At 40.1% G+C, this 13,568-nt stretch overlaps 1 non-coding gene across 1 annotated transcript; it reads right to left on the bottom strand.

Annotated features, from left to right (window-relative positions):
• Positions 1-2,089: 2,089 nt before the first annotated feature.
• Positions 2,090-2,223, bottom strand: LOC114213090 (U4 spliceosomal RNA). Its single transcript, XR_003610124.1, has one exon. It is a non-coding gene; the product is annotated as a U4 spliceosomal RNA (small nuclear RNA).
• Positions 2,224-13,568: the final 11,345 nt, after the last annotated feature.

Below are 13,568 nucleotides of genomic sequence, written 5' to 3'. Positions count from 1 at the left end.
GTAGATGGTCAACTGATTTTAAACAAAGGCAATTTGAAGGAGATGGTTATCTGACACTCCACAAAGAATATATCCAAACAGTTAGCAAACATATGGAAATGTATTCATTTTCATTAGTCATCGAGGAAATGGGATACCATTATTCTACCTTCCAAAAGGCTAAAATTAAAGACTAAAAATTACAATTGTCAATGAGGATATCAAGCAACTGGAACTCTTATATACTCTTGCTGAGAGCATAAACTCTTAAATACTCTTGCTGAGAGCATACAACCATTTTGGAGAGCTGTTTGTTTCTACTAAAACTAAACATTTGCATACCCCATGACACAGCCATTCTACTTCTAGAAATATCCCAAAAGAAATGCATGTCTCAGTTGGAGGAGCTAAGATGGTAGCACAGTGAGAGGACTCTAGGCCTGCCTCATCCCTCAAACACAGCTAGATAACGATCAAATCATTCTGAAGACCCACGAAATCGACCTGAGGACTGAGAACAAGCTGTACAACTAGAGGGAGAGAAAAGCTCACATTGAGGAAGGTAGGAAGTGCAGAGATGTGGTTTGGGGGAGAAACAGATCACAGGTGCGGCAGAGGGGAGAGAGACATGGTCATGGGGAAAGGTGAGAGAGAGTGGAGCAAAGAGGGATACACACAAGGAGAACACTTCCCCAAAGCCATTGGCTGGGAAAATGGGAGGGGCTGATTTTTGTGTTTTTTCAACCAGTGGGACTCAAAGACTGGAGTTTTAGAGGTTGGTGGGCTTGACTAAGATAGAGATCTGAGGGTGCTTCCCTGTTCCTGGAGAGAAGACAGGCAAACAACCCTGGGGCAGACTAGGTGATTTGAGGATCAGCTGAGATGCACGGGGAGAGACTGTTCACTCTTCTTGGAGCACATCTGTGAGAGGTGGCATTCACAGAGTCACCTCTCTGGGGACAAAAGAGTCAGTGTGTTCCATTTCTCTCCCCTCAGCATAGGTGCAGAGATACCTGCTGGGGACAGCTAATCTGGACACTGGCTGTTCAGCCTGCTTTGCTCCAAATTCCACACCTGCGCTCTGGCAGGACTGCCCTTCCTGGTCAAACCTGCATCTGTCCCAGTACAGCAAGACCCCCCCCCCCCCCCCCCGCACTGAAGACCAGGCCCCTGCCACAGCATGTCCCTAAAGTTTGGGGTTTTAAAAGTCAGAAGACTTAGCTGGGACAGAGCCCAAAGTGCACTCTGTTGCTCAAGGCAGGCAAGCAACCTGGAGACAGACAACGTGAAAACAGCAATCTGAGAAATGCCTGGGATGTGCAAGAGGAAATTACTCGCTCTTCTGGGGCTTCACTTCCTAGAGAGCAGCAAGCAAGGAGAACCCTCTCAGGGGGACAAAGGAGCAAGCTAGCACCATTTCCCTCCCCTGCCCCTCAGCATAATCCAACTTCAGTAAACAACACAGAACCAACCCTGGCTGCCTAACTTGCTTACACCAAGTCCCGCCCCTCTGTGCTCTGCTGGTGCTGCTTTTCTTGGGTAAGTGTGCCTGAGGACCAGCCCAACAGGCCCCTTCCCCAGAAGACTAGCACAAACCTCTGCATGCACCATGGCTACCACTCCGGAAAACAGTGTGGAGGTTCCTCAAAAAGTTAAAAATCTACCTTATGATCCAGTAATGGCACTATTAGGTATTTACCCAAAGAATACAAAAATACTGATTCAAAGAGATACATGCACCCTGATTTTTATAGCACCATTATCAACAATATTAAATCTGAAACTAATATTACACTGTAATGTTAACTAACTGGAATTAAAGTAAAAACTTGTAGGGAAAAAAAGTAATGCATGCTTCAGTGCCCTGAAATACATGTTTAAGAATATTCATAACAGTATTATTAGTTATAGCCCAAAGCAGGAAGTGCTCCAAATGGCCATTAGTAGAATGGATAAATAAATTAGAATATTATTACACAGAATACTATGTAGTAATGAAAAAGAACAAATCACTGCTACATACGATGTCATGAATGAATTTCACAAATGTAATGTTGTTATTTTAAAGTTCATTTATTTACTTATCTCTACACCCAATATGGGGCTCAAACCCATGACTGGGAGATCAAGAGTCACATGTTCCCCCAAATGAGCCAGACAGACATGCTGGGAAAAGTTTTCAATTAGCAATAATCACGCCTCAGATAAATCTTATTGGCTGTGATACTGGCATTGTGCAAAGCTACAAATGTAACATTGTTGAAAAGAAATCAGATGTAAAAGAATATATACCATATGATCTATTTACATAATGTTCAAAACAGGGAAATCTATTATATTTGAAGTCATATAGGTGGTTACATCTAGGAGGAGAGAAAAATGATTGGCATGGGTACAAGGAAAGATTCTGAGGTGTTAGTAATATTTCATTTCTTAACCTGGTGGCTGTGTTAACTTTGTGAAAATTCTTCAGGTTGTGTGGTTTTAATTTGAGTACTTTTCTTTATGTAAATCTTTCTTTAATAAGAAGTTTATTTGGGGTGCCTGGGTGGCTCAGTCATTAAGCGTCTGCCTCCGGCTCAGGTCATGATCCCAGGGTCCCGGAATTGAGTCCCACATCGGGCTCCCTGCTCCGCCGGAAGCCTGCTTCTCCCTCTCCCGCTCCCACTGCTGTGTTCCCTCTCTCACTGTCTCTCTCTCTCTCTCTCTCTGTCAAATAAATAAATAAATCTTTAAAAAAAAGGTTTATTTAAAAAATACATATATATGCATAGATTTGTTTTTGCCTTTTTTGATCTTAAAATGGAATCAAACTACACATATTCTTAAATGATTTGCTTTTTTCATTTAACGTTTTTATTCTGGAATTATACATTATTTACATATTTATTTTATATGTTTATATGTGCAACTAGAGTTAGATCATTAGATCTCTGCATGGTCATTATTATGTTTGAGGAAAATCACTCTTGCTGTTATTTGGGGAGCAGATCTGAGAGGGAAAAACTAGCGACAAGGAAACAAGTTAGAAAATGACTGCCAAAATTTTGGAGAAATTAGGGTCACCTGATCAAAGACAGTGGAAAGAACAATGACAATGGGCCTGAAGTTTAAGAAATGTTCTTGAAGCGTTCCCATAAGAGCCAGTAAACTAATTGGGTGTTGGAGGTCATAGAAAGTAAAAGCTCTAAGGTAATTTCCGTGCTTTTTACATGAATGATAGGTATTCCAACCCTAGCTACACATTAGAATCACTTAGAGGGCTTTTTAAAAATAATAAGAATGTGCTTTCCCCTTCAATAAAAACCAATTAAATTAGAATATCTGTGAGTAGGGCCCATGCTTTGGTACTTTTTCAAGATTCCAGGCAATCTCATTCTGTGTCTTGGCTGAGAAATTTTGCACTGGACTTTAAATCTCTCATGGACTGGGAACATCTAATTTGTTATCGAGTCCTAAGAACCTGGCAAATGTTTGATATTTAGGATATGTTTAACAGAATTAATAGATCAATGAAGGAATATAGGAAAGAGGAACAAGTTCTGGGCAGAATAGGTTCTGGACATTTTGAATTTGAGATGCTGTGATACATCCATGAGGTGACACGAGGTGGATCTATAAGGGCTTTTGGCTCTAACTCCAGAAAAAACTTAGGGTTGAAATGTAAACTTAGGAAACATGGCAAAATGGCTGGTGGTTTGAGCCACGGGTATACATCTAAACTTAGCTCCGGGGGACTACAGAGTTTGAGAAACAAGAGGAAGAGACAATCTAGAGGAATGGATGAGGGAATAATCCAGCCCCTCAGTTAATGGCCCATAATCTTGGTCCAGGAATTGCATTGTTCATACTTCTTCCTCTACTCCCCTCCCTCTAAGGGCTAGGACTCCAGTTCCTACTAACGGACATTCTAGATGCAGCTTCCTACTGCCTGACTGTGAGTCCTTTGACTTTCTATACCTCAGAGTCCCAGTGGTTGCCTTACTACCATGATTGTGTCTAATTCCAATTCCCTGGCTTTCTGTCTTTGGTGTTTAGCTGCAATTATTCTGTTGTTGTTGACTCATAATATATAACATGATGGTTATAAGAGAGAGAAAGATTTTGGATGCTTTTAAAGCTCTACAATTTTTTTTTACAAATATGCGTATATCTTCTTTTTGGTAAAAATTTGGTTAATGAAAACCTTATTTAGATAATTTTAATCTTGCAATCATTAAAACTGTAAATGTGTATATTTTATTATCTTTGAGAATTAAATGGTGAAAACATCCCACTTATACATAAGAATATTACCGATTTCAAGTGTGTTCACTAGTTTTTTGCTCCATCCCAAATATTTCTCTATTTATAGTCTGAAATAGTCACCACTAGCTGAGTGCAAACAGCTTCCTGTTCATGCCATTAAAAATAATGGTGCATGAGAATGTTTCAAATTTAAATATTATAAGATTTAGTTGTAGGTTTATGTCAAGGGACCAGACGTAGTGAATTCTTATATATAAATTGGTCTGATTATGTCAGAAAATATTTCTAGGCTGCAATTCATCTTACTAATATGTAATCAAGAAACAGCATTTGTTAGCTCCTTGATATTTTGTTTTGGTGATCGTTGCATTAAAAAAAATACCTTATTTTTGTTTAATCTTGAAAGCTTGCCAAATAAATACTTTTGAGTTTAATAGTTTGTCGAACACTTGCTATGTTGGGAATATCGAGATAAACAGCCCAATGTTGGGAATATCGAGATAAACAGCCCATGTTTTTAAGAATAGTAGTCTGTACCAGTCAGGGTTCCATTAGAGAAGCATCAATAGGACACACACACATCTATCTATATCTACTTCTGTTTATATAGTAAAGGATATATAATAGATTTTAGGCCTTATGCAATTACAGGCGCTAAGTAGTCCTTGGAGGCTATCTCTTCTGTATCTAAAGCTATATCCTGGAGGCAGCGGCAAATAGGCACTTGGGAAGGGCGGACGGATATGAAGCAGGGGAAGCAAGGCGCCGATGAACTAAAACCCACAAAGAGGAACTGGAACTCGTCAGTGTCTCTCCGTCTTTATGCCTAGATGGCAGGGTGTCTTGCAGGTGAAGCTGGGGCTCTGCCACGGGACTTAACAAGCTCCCGGCCCAGCAGTCAGAGAAGCCGAAGAAGGAGCCAGCAGGTGGTGTAGCAGCTGGGGGCTTCACTGCTGCCGGCACCACCCAGAGGAGCCTACAGGTAAGCAGCACTGAGTGTGAGATGCAGCCGGGTCTCATTCCTACACTCAGCTTCCAGGTGTAAGAAGTGAAGATAGCTGCTGTTTCGTCTCCACATTTCAAATCTTGCCTAATGCCTCTTTCGGCCCAGACTAACCCAGAACTACGCCGGGAAGGGAATCCTGGAAAATGTAGTTCCGGTCTAGCTAAGTTGACATGATGTAGATACATACGCTTGTCCATTTGTCTGTCATTAGACACTGATAGTGACCTCGTGAAGAAGTTAGGAAATACATATTCATGTTACTGATGAGAGAGGACATCGAGCCTCTGAACAGTCATGTGATGGTCAAGGCCCCAGGTAATGAGAGGAGGGTGGAACAAAGGTCAGTGTGCTGGTCTTCTGATTCTCAACCCTGTGCCCTTCTAACTCTCCCACTGCCTGTAGACACTGGTGCCACCCCCAAAGATTTTATTTCTCCCTTGTGGCATTTACGTAGATTTGATGCATTATTTTTCCAATCTTACATATATGACATTCATATTGAAATCATTGGGCCCTTTGAATAAATCCGGGAGGACTGGATAAGTAGTTGTCCTCAATGAGGAGAACACTAACAAAAGTTCAAAAGAACAGATTTAAATTTGAAAACAATGCATTTTGCTTTCCTTGATTCTCTTTTCCTCCTCTCTTAGATTTTCTTCTTTAACAGTTGCAAGGACAACTATTTCAGGAATGATTTGTATTACTTGAGTGGACTGCTTTCTGGATGGTATTGCCTGACTTCATTCCATCGATGCTGACTCTTTCTATTGCGGCTGGGTAATGTGCTATTACTTCAAAAGGTCAAAGTCTCAAATTTCTCTAAAGATTACATTGTGGGTAGAAGCAAAAAAGGAGGGGTTGCAAGTAGTGGGTGTATTTAACAAGTTAATCCTCAGTAATTGAGAGCTAAAGACATACAGGTAGTCTAATAAGAATTCATTTTCTTGGTTGAAAAATGGTAACATCCAGAGCATAAATTCTTGTACATGCGAGCTAGGTTTATTTGGTATCAGCTACTGATCTTCTGTGGAGGGTTTAATAAAAATCATTCAGCTTCTTTTTATCTCTGCTTCTTTTTATATAAAATGGGACTAATCTTTCCCCTACCATTTCCTACACAGACATAAGCTGAAAATTAATAGTTAGCAATATAACCATTTGGATGAGACAACAGGCTACAGCTCTGTAAATGCAATCTTATATTCAATCTTGGTTTCCCATCAGGATTTCTGATTCTGATGAAGCTAAGTCCTCAGTGCTTTGAAAATCAACTGCTATCTCATCTCCAGCAATCTCACATACTGCAACCCACTTCAAATCACTTTCTTTTTAGCTTTATAATCAATAACTCATGAAAAAAAGCAGTATGTTAAGTGATACTCTTTCTTGAGGTTCTAAAAACAGATTAGCATTTTGGCTTGTCATATGTCTAATTCATCCTGCTTGAACTCTGCTTTGTAGAAAATTTCTAGCACAGTGCCTAAAACAGAGTATTTTATAAATACTAGTTCCCTTTTCTCTTCATCAGTCTGGGAAATATTACTGTGTAGCAAAGTTTTTCAATTGAATCTTCATTTATTCCAGGTAGAATCATAGACTTTCTTTTTGGGTTGGAAGCATCATATTGTCAAAAATAAACTTTATCCTTATTTTATAATTAAAAAGCAATCAATATTTATTTTTATTTTTATTTTTATTTTGGGGATAGATTTGGGGGAACCAATACATTTAGTGCTGGGCAAGAGAAACCAAGGAAGAGAAGTACTCTAGTTATGTTGCACCCCTTGGGGCTGTATTTTCAAAGGGTTGGGTTCTCTTATTCTAATGTCACTGAAAATATGATTAGGAATTTTGTTCTGGATCCAATTTTTTAGGGACAAAGTATCCATGCTTGCTGTTTCCCTAGTTTAGTAGATCTAGCACTCCGTGTCAAGGGTACAGTAGTTGCATTAAAGGTACTGAAAATGTGCTTGTGTATTGCTTCTCATTGTGCAGATACCAAGCCAGACACTTCACTAGCTACCTAACAACCAATTATACCGTCTGGAGAAACAACCCAACTTTTCCACACGTTTGCTTCTCATCTGGACAAGAAAACTTTTCTTCTTAAGGAAAGGAAAAAAAGAAAGCTAGGGCATCAGCAGTCTGAATGTGTTGGGGGCTTGTAGCATTAAAATAAGTAGAAAATCCAGGTCACAGTTGGAGGAAGAATAATGATAGGTTAATTCTTAGACGTGTAAGTTTCTGACTTGGTGATCAATTAGTAGTGGAAAGACATTAGAAATCAAACAATTCTATCATCCAGCTCTTTTTAAAAATCTCTTGCACATCTGGTAGAAATAGCAGAACTAAAGACAGTCTAAAGAAGTCAACAAAAGTGGTCAAGGGTGCGGTGACACCTACGGAGGGGGGTGTGGCCAGGCAGAGGAAAGGTTTCTCCAGATAACACTGTATTTGAGCTACAAGGCGTAAGTGGACCTTTGAGAGATACACATTGAGGGACAATTAAAAGGACAACTATTGAGGAGTTGAACAAAGATTTCAGAGGCAGAAAGAAATGGCTTCCTACTTTTGCATCATAGTTGGACAAAAAGCGTTGGAAGAGACATTTGGGCCAAGAAAATAGGGCTAGTGTTCGTGAGTGTGGCAAACAGGGATCTTTTAGTTTCTGCTACCTCTAGGTTTCTTTGATTCTCTTATTTTCCAACTGGGTCTGACTCCAACATTCAAAAAAGTATTTACTGTTTTCCCTATCCTATCACTCAATCAGCTCTCCTCTTCTCAGTTTTTTTAATGAGCACCATGAGGCCAGGGATTTTTTTTCTCTCGTTTTTTTCTCTTGTTTTTTTTCTCTTGTTTAGTAATATCCCTGGCATCTAGTAGAATGCCACATATATCTACTGAATATACTTCATGCCATCAGCAACCTTCCACAAAGATAAGAGGTAGTCTTTGATATATGTCATGGATTCACACCTTTCTGTACATTTCTACTTCTTTCCCACTCCCCTACCCTGGATTCACATACCTTCACTCTCTCACCCTTGGATTATTGTAATTGCCTTTTAGCTATTTTTTTTTTTCCCTTCTGGTCTTTGCTAGCCAATTAATGTTTTATTGCCTTATTAATTTTTCTTTTTTTTTGGTTTCAAGTTGTTATTTAAATTCCAGTTAGTTAACGTAGAGTGTAATATTAGTTTCAGGTGTAGAATTTAGTGATTCATCACTTACAGACCACACCCAGTGCTCATCACAACAAGTGCCCTCCTTAATCCCCATCACTTATGTAACCCATCCTCCTACCCACCTCCCCTCCAGCAGTCCTGAGTTTGTTCTCTGTAGTTAAGAGTCTGTTTTATGGTTTACCTCTTTCTATCCCCCTCATGTTCATTTGTTTTGTTCCTTAAATCCCACGTATGAGTGAAATCATATGGTATTTGTCTTTCTCTGACTGACTTATTTCACTTAGCATGACACTCTCTAGCCCCATCCACATCATTACAAATGGCAAGATTAGTTTTTCTAACGCACAGTTTTAATCATAATACTTTTCTACACAAAGAATGACTCTTCATCACTTATCTCTTATCATTTACACTGCTCTAAGTACTTAATTGGCCTTCTCTCATTTATAAAACTGGGGTATTGAGCAAAATAATCTACAAAAATCCCATTCTGCGTTCATACCCACATGGTTCTATTTCACTTTATAATTTTTCAGAAGGAGGTGCTTTGGGATTCTTGAAAAGTATGTGGTTGATCATCTTGAGTGAGAGAATTGGGACACACTTCTCTATGAAAAGGGGTGGGTCATTGAAGAATAAGAGAACAGATACACAAGCATCTGTGTCTTTGACTTGTTGGTCCCTGCTGAAGAACACAGGAAACTACTCAGGGCAGGTGGTGGTCCTAGGGAGGTAGTAGCAGATGGCACAAATAGGCATGGGTGTCCTAACAATCATCTGAGGAAAACCAGCCTACTTTTGTCTATAGCTGAGAAAGTCAACAAGGATGCAGTTGACCACCATATAATTAACAAAGCACATAATTTGAGCGTTGTATTATAATCTTGAATAGTTTTCATTTATATATCTTATAAACAGGGTGTAAGTAGACTTCACTCATCTCTGTGGTGCTTTTTTAAGTTAAAGAAAAGCACACAAGAAAATGTGAAGTGGGTGAAGTTTTCTGTAATGCATATTTGAAGTCTGATCGAGCTGTTCTGAGGTACCACATAGCTTTTGGTGAAGGAGGGGAGCACAGAGAAATTCAGAATCAAAAGGACATTTTGTGGTTCATCCCGAAATATTACCCACTCCAGTTTGGGAAATGTGAATGGCTACTCTTTAAGTTTCTATGTTACAGTGGCCCTCAAGTCTTTTTGGCTCATCTTCAGGTTCCTGAAACTAACTATACTGGGGAACTGGGTTTAGGGACCATACATGACTGGCCTCCATGTGGCAGCACTTTATTTCCACAAATTTATTTCCTTGGAATCCCCCCATGAAGCATCTATTCCAGCCCAACTGGACTTCTGACCAGATCCTTGGTTTCTCTAAACCTAGATGACAGACTGAATGTAAAGATAGTCTAGTGAGAGAGCCATGGGACAAAGAATCAGAAAGAAATCTCATAGACCTGCCAGGAGTCCAAATGTCAACTATTAACTAGCATTATGACCTTGAGCAAGTCAATTATTTCTCATCAGTCTCAAATTCCTCATTTGTCAAATGTGGATAATTTATATACTTTAAAGTAGTACATTGCTCTGAGGTGTTATCCTATCTTGTATTATTCTCTGAGTTCACGTATTTCTCCATGGAAGAGACTGTATGTTCTCATTTTTGTCCTCCCTGACACCTATGTCATTCTCCAGATGCTGTGGGGCAGAGAGCAGAAATGAACAACTAAACTGTCATGCACATCCAGATTGGTGTCTAAAATCTAAGTTGTGTGTCCCTTCCTCTTTTCATTTCACACATGCTTACTTCAGCCATTTGCCAAAACTGACCACTGGAAAATCTTATTTTGAGAGCACTTGGCTATTGAGAAATTCTTTGAAGGTAGGAATCTTCGGCTGTTAAGGAAACGTCGAAAAGACAGACTTTCTGTTGTGGGATTTAGGGCAGATTCACAGCAGATACACTCTTTTGATGGGAAGCTTAGATATTTTCTTTGGTCACTTGTATACAGCTGCTCAGGATATATTTTTCTCTAGGGGCAAACACAACTGAAGGAGGTACAATCTTTAGAAAACAACTGGGTGACAAAACCTTATGAGATTATGTCACTCTTTGCCCCTTAATAATTGAATTACATTATATAATTTGCCATGTTTATATAGTATAGTTTTTAACCCTCTTACATTTATAAGTGTACAACACATTGTTGACTATAAGTTCAATGTTGTACAGCTTATCTCTAGAGCTTATTCTTTTTGCTTCACTGAAACTTTATGCCTGTTGATTGGCAACTCCTCATTTCCCACACCTCACCTCAGTCCCCTGGCAACCACCATTCTACCCTTTGATTTTATGAATTTAACTATTTTAGAAACCTAATGTAAGTGAAATCATGCAGTATTTGTCTTTCTGTGTCTGGCTTATTTCACTTAGCGTAATGTCCTCTGGCTTCATCCATGTTGTCACATTTGTAGAACTTCCTTCTTTTTAAAAGCAGAATAATATTCCATTGTACGTGTGTACCACATTTTCTTTATCCATTTATCCATCAGTGGATACTTAGGTTGTTTTCGCATCTTGGCTATTGTGAGTAATGCTACAGTGAACATAGAACTGCGAATAACTCTCCAAATCTTGACTTCAGTTCTTTTGGATAAATACATAGAAGTGGCATTGCCCAATCATATGGTATTTCCATTTTTAATATTTTAGGAAACTTCCATGCTGTTTTTCATGGAGGCTGCACCATTTTGAATTCTCACCAACAGTTGTACACTATATTTTAATGGCTGTTATGTTCCCCTGGTTCAGAGAACTTTGCCCTTGACTAGTCACCTTCCAGAAGGAGGCACCAGCAGGTGCATCTTTTTTTTTTTTTAAGATTTTATTTATTTATTTGACAGAGAGAGACACAGTGAGAGAGGGAACACAAGCAGGGGGTAGTGGGAGAGGGAGAAGCAGGCTTCCCGTGGAGCAGGGAGCCTGATGTGGGGCTCCATCCCAGGACCCTGGGATCATGACCTGAGCCGAAGGCAGATGCTTAATGACTGAGCCACCCAGGTGCCCCCAGAAGGTGCCTCTAAATGTGTTTATAGCTTCATGCTTATAAGTTTTTTCTTTTCCTTTTGCAGTGATAGACTCAGCTAGAAGTGCCAAATACAGAGAAAAGTCTTTAGCAAGAATGGAACAATCCCCTTTTCAGAGTCTCTGACCCAATCTGCTTAATATTAAGTAAGATTGGATGGTCATATAATTTTAAAAGACAAAGTAGTTAAGAGCTCTGAATGTAGGAAATCTGATTTTACTCTTTCATAAGCACAATGGTAGATGGTCAGTTTTAGCAGAGGAAAGAAACACTTGTACTTGTAACTATCTAGCACTTACCCTTTGCCAGGTACGAGTCTATCTATACCTTCTGTGTCCATTAACTCAACTCATTAACCCTCTCAACATCCTTCAAGGTAGGTACAATAATGATCTATATTTTATAGAAGTTGATGAATGCAGAAGTGAAGAAGCACGTCACATAGATGGTAAATAGCAAAACTAGACTTTTCACTGAGGCCTGTCTCCATAGACAGTGCTCAGAACCAATACTCGGTCTCATTTGTAACAGTAAGCAGCTCTGCAGTAAAGGCAGACGGTCTCTCAGCTCCCACTAGCTAGGGTAACTAATGACTCTTCTGCAGACACATACCCATGCGGCAACTGAGTTAATCCTGAGGAGGGCAAAAAGCCCAATAGTAATTCAGCTGCAGAAAGTGGATCTGGAATTATTTTTGCTGGCACAGACCCAGTGTGCCTGGAGTGAGTCCTGAGTGTCCCCTGCCATCGGTTGAAATCTTAGCTTTCCCCAGTCTTTGCTCTGCTGGCCCTGGCTATTGTATGAGGCTTCAACTCATTCTCTGATGCACATCTTCTATCCCTGAAACTGGGACTTCTCTAAATTCCAGCCAGCTTCTCTGCAGCTCTGGGTTTGTCCTGGCTTTTGCAAGGCATCTCAGGAGAGAAGGAGAGAAAGCCAGAGCTTCCTGTCAGTGCCCTCAGCCACTGACTTGGATTCTGCTATGAATACCTTAGAACTTTGGCACCAGTGTTTGCTCTCACAGCTCACCATCTCCAGCTGGCCATATGGATTGATCAGTTAACTTGCTCTGACAGTACCAGCAGATGAATGCCATGATAGGAGCCCCTCCTATAACTGAGGTTAGATTTTCCAGTCCACTTACTTCCTATTCCCAGTCTCTCTCTTTCTTATCCACTTGTGTCACAGTATGCCTCATGCCCTGGCCTGCTTGGGTTGGGATAAAATTCTCTTTATGCAGATCTCTGTGGCATAGCTGTTGAGTTCTGTGCATCTACTCAAGTGCCATCACCTCCACTACCAGGACCAGCCTGGGGAGACTGTGAAGCCAGTGGTCTTTGATGTCTCCTGGGATATTTTAGAAGCTTACCTTGCCCTGAATCCTGCTGCTCTCACATTTCCCAGGTATCCCTCACTCTCTCAACTCTTTCCTTACCTCTTCTTCCTCATATCTTAGGGCCCAGCTGGTGACATTAGTGACAATGGATTATTCAGATAAACCATTCAGAGTCAAGGCGTTTGGCAGGTTACGAAGGACTCTCAGTGGCTAATGCAACAACAAAAGTATTTTTAAAAGTTGGAAAAAGAACAAACCAAATGTTTGCAAGTGTAAAAAATGTTAACAATATTCCTTTACAATTATAATATATCTTATAACTTTCAAAGCTGTTTCCTATGTATTTCGGTTGATTGTGAAAATAGACATAAATTCTTTGATGCTGTTCTTATCAAACTCTTTCCTTGAGTTTGTTCTTAACCATGTAATAACTTGCCTCAGTCAACGGGACATTTCTGAACATGATGCAAACAGAAGCTTAAAAGGCAGGTGTGCAATGGCACTCTAGTGCTTTTTGGAACCCTGAGATCACCCAGCCCAGGTTGGCCTCCAGGAGAATGAGAGACATGTGGAGCAGGGATGAAGAGCCCCAGGTGAGCCCCTAGATAAGTATCCTGCCATCTGCCAGACATATGAGTAAAGCCATCCTGGACCACCTAGCCCCAGCCAAGCCACCAGCAGTTTTTAGAGACCAACTGTATGAGTCCAGATTCGAAGAACCCTCCAGCCAAC

The sequence above is a fragment of the Eumetopias jubatus genome, unplaced genomic scaffold, assembly GCF_037043125.1.
Source record: "Eumetopias jubatus isolate StellerSeaLion01/CBP00866 unplaced genomic scaffold, mEumJub1_p1.0 scaffold_6, whole genome shotgun sequence".
NCBI classification, from domain to species: Eukaryota; Metazoa; Chordata; class Mammalia; order Carnivora; family Otariidae; genus Eumetopias; species Eumetopias jubatus.
This window is presented reverse-complemented; position numbering and strand designations above follow the sequence as displayed.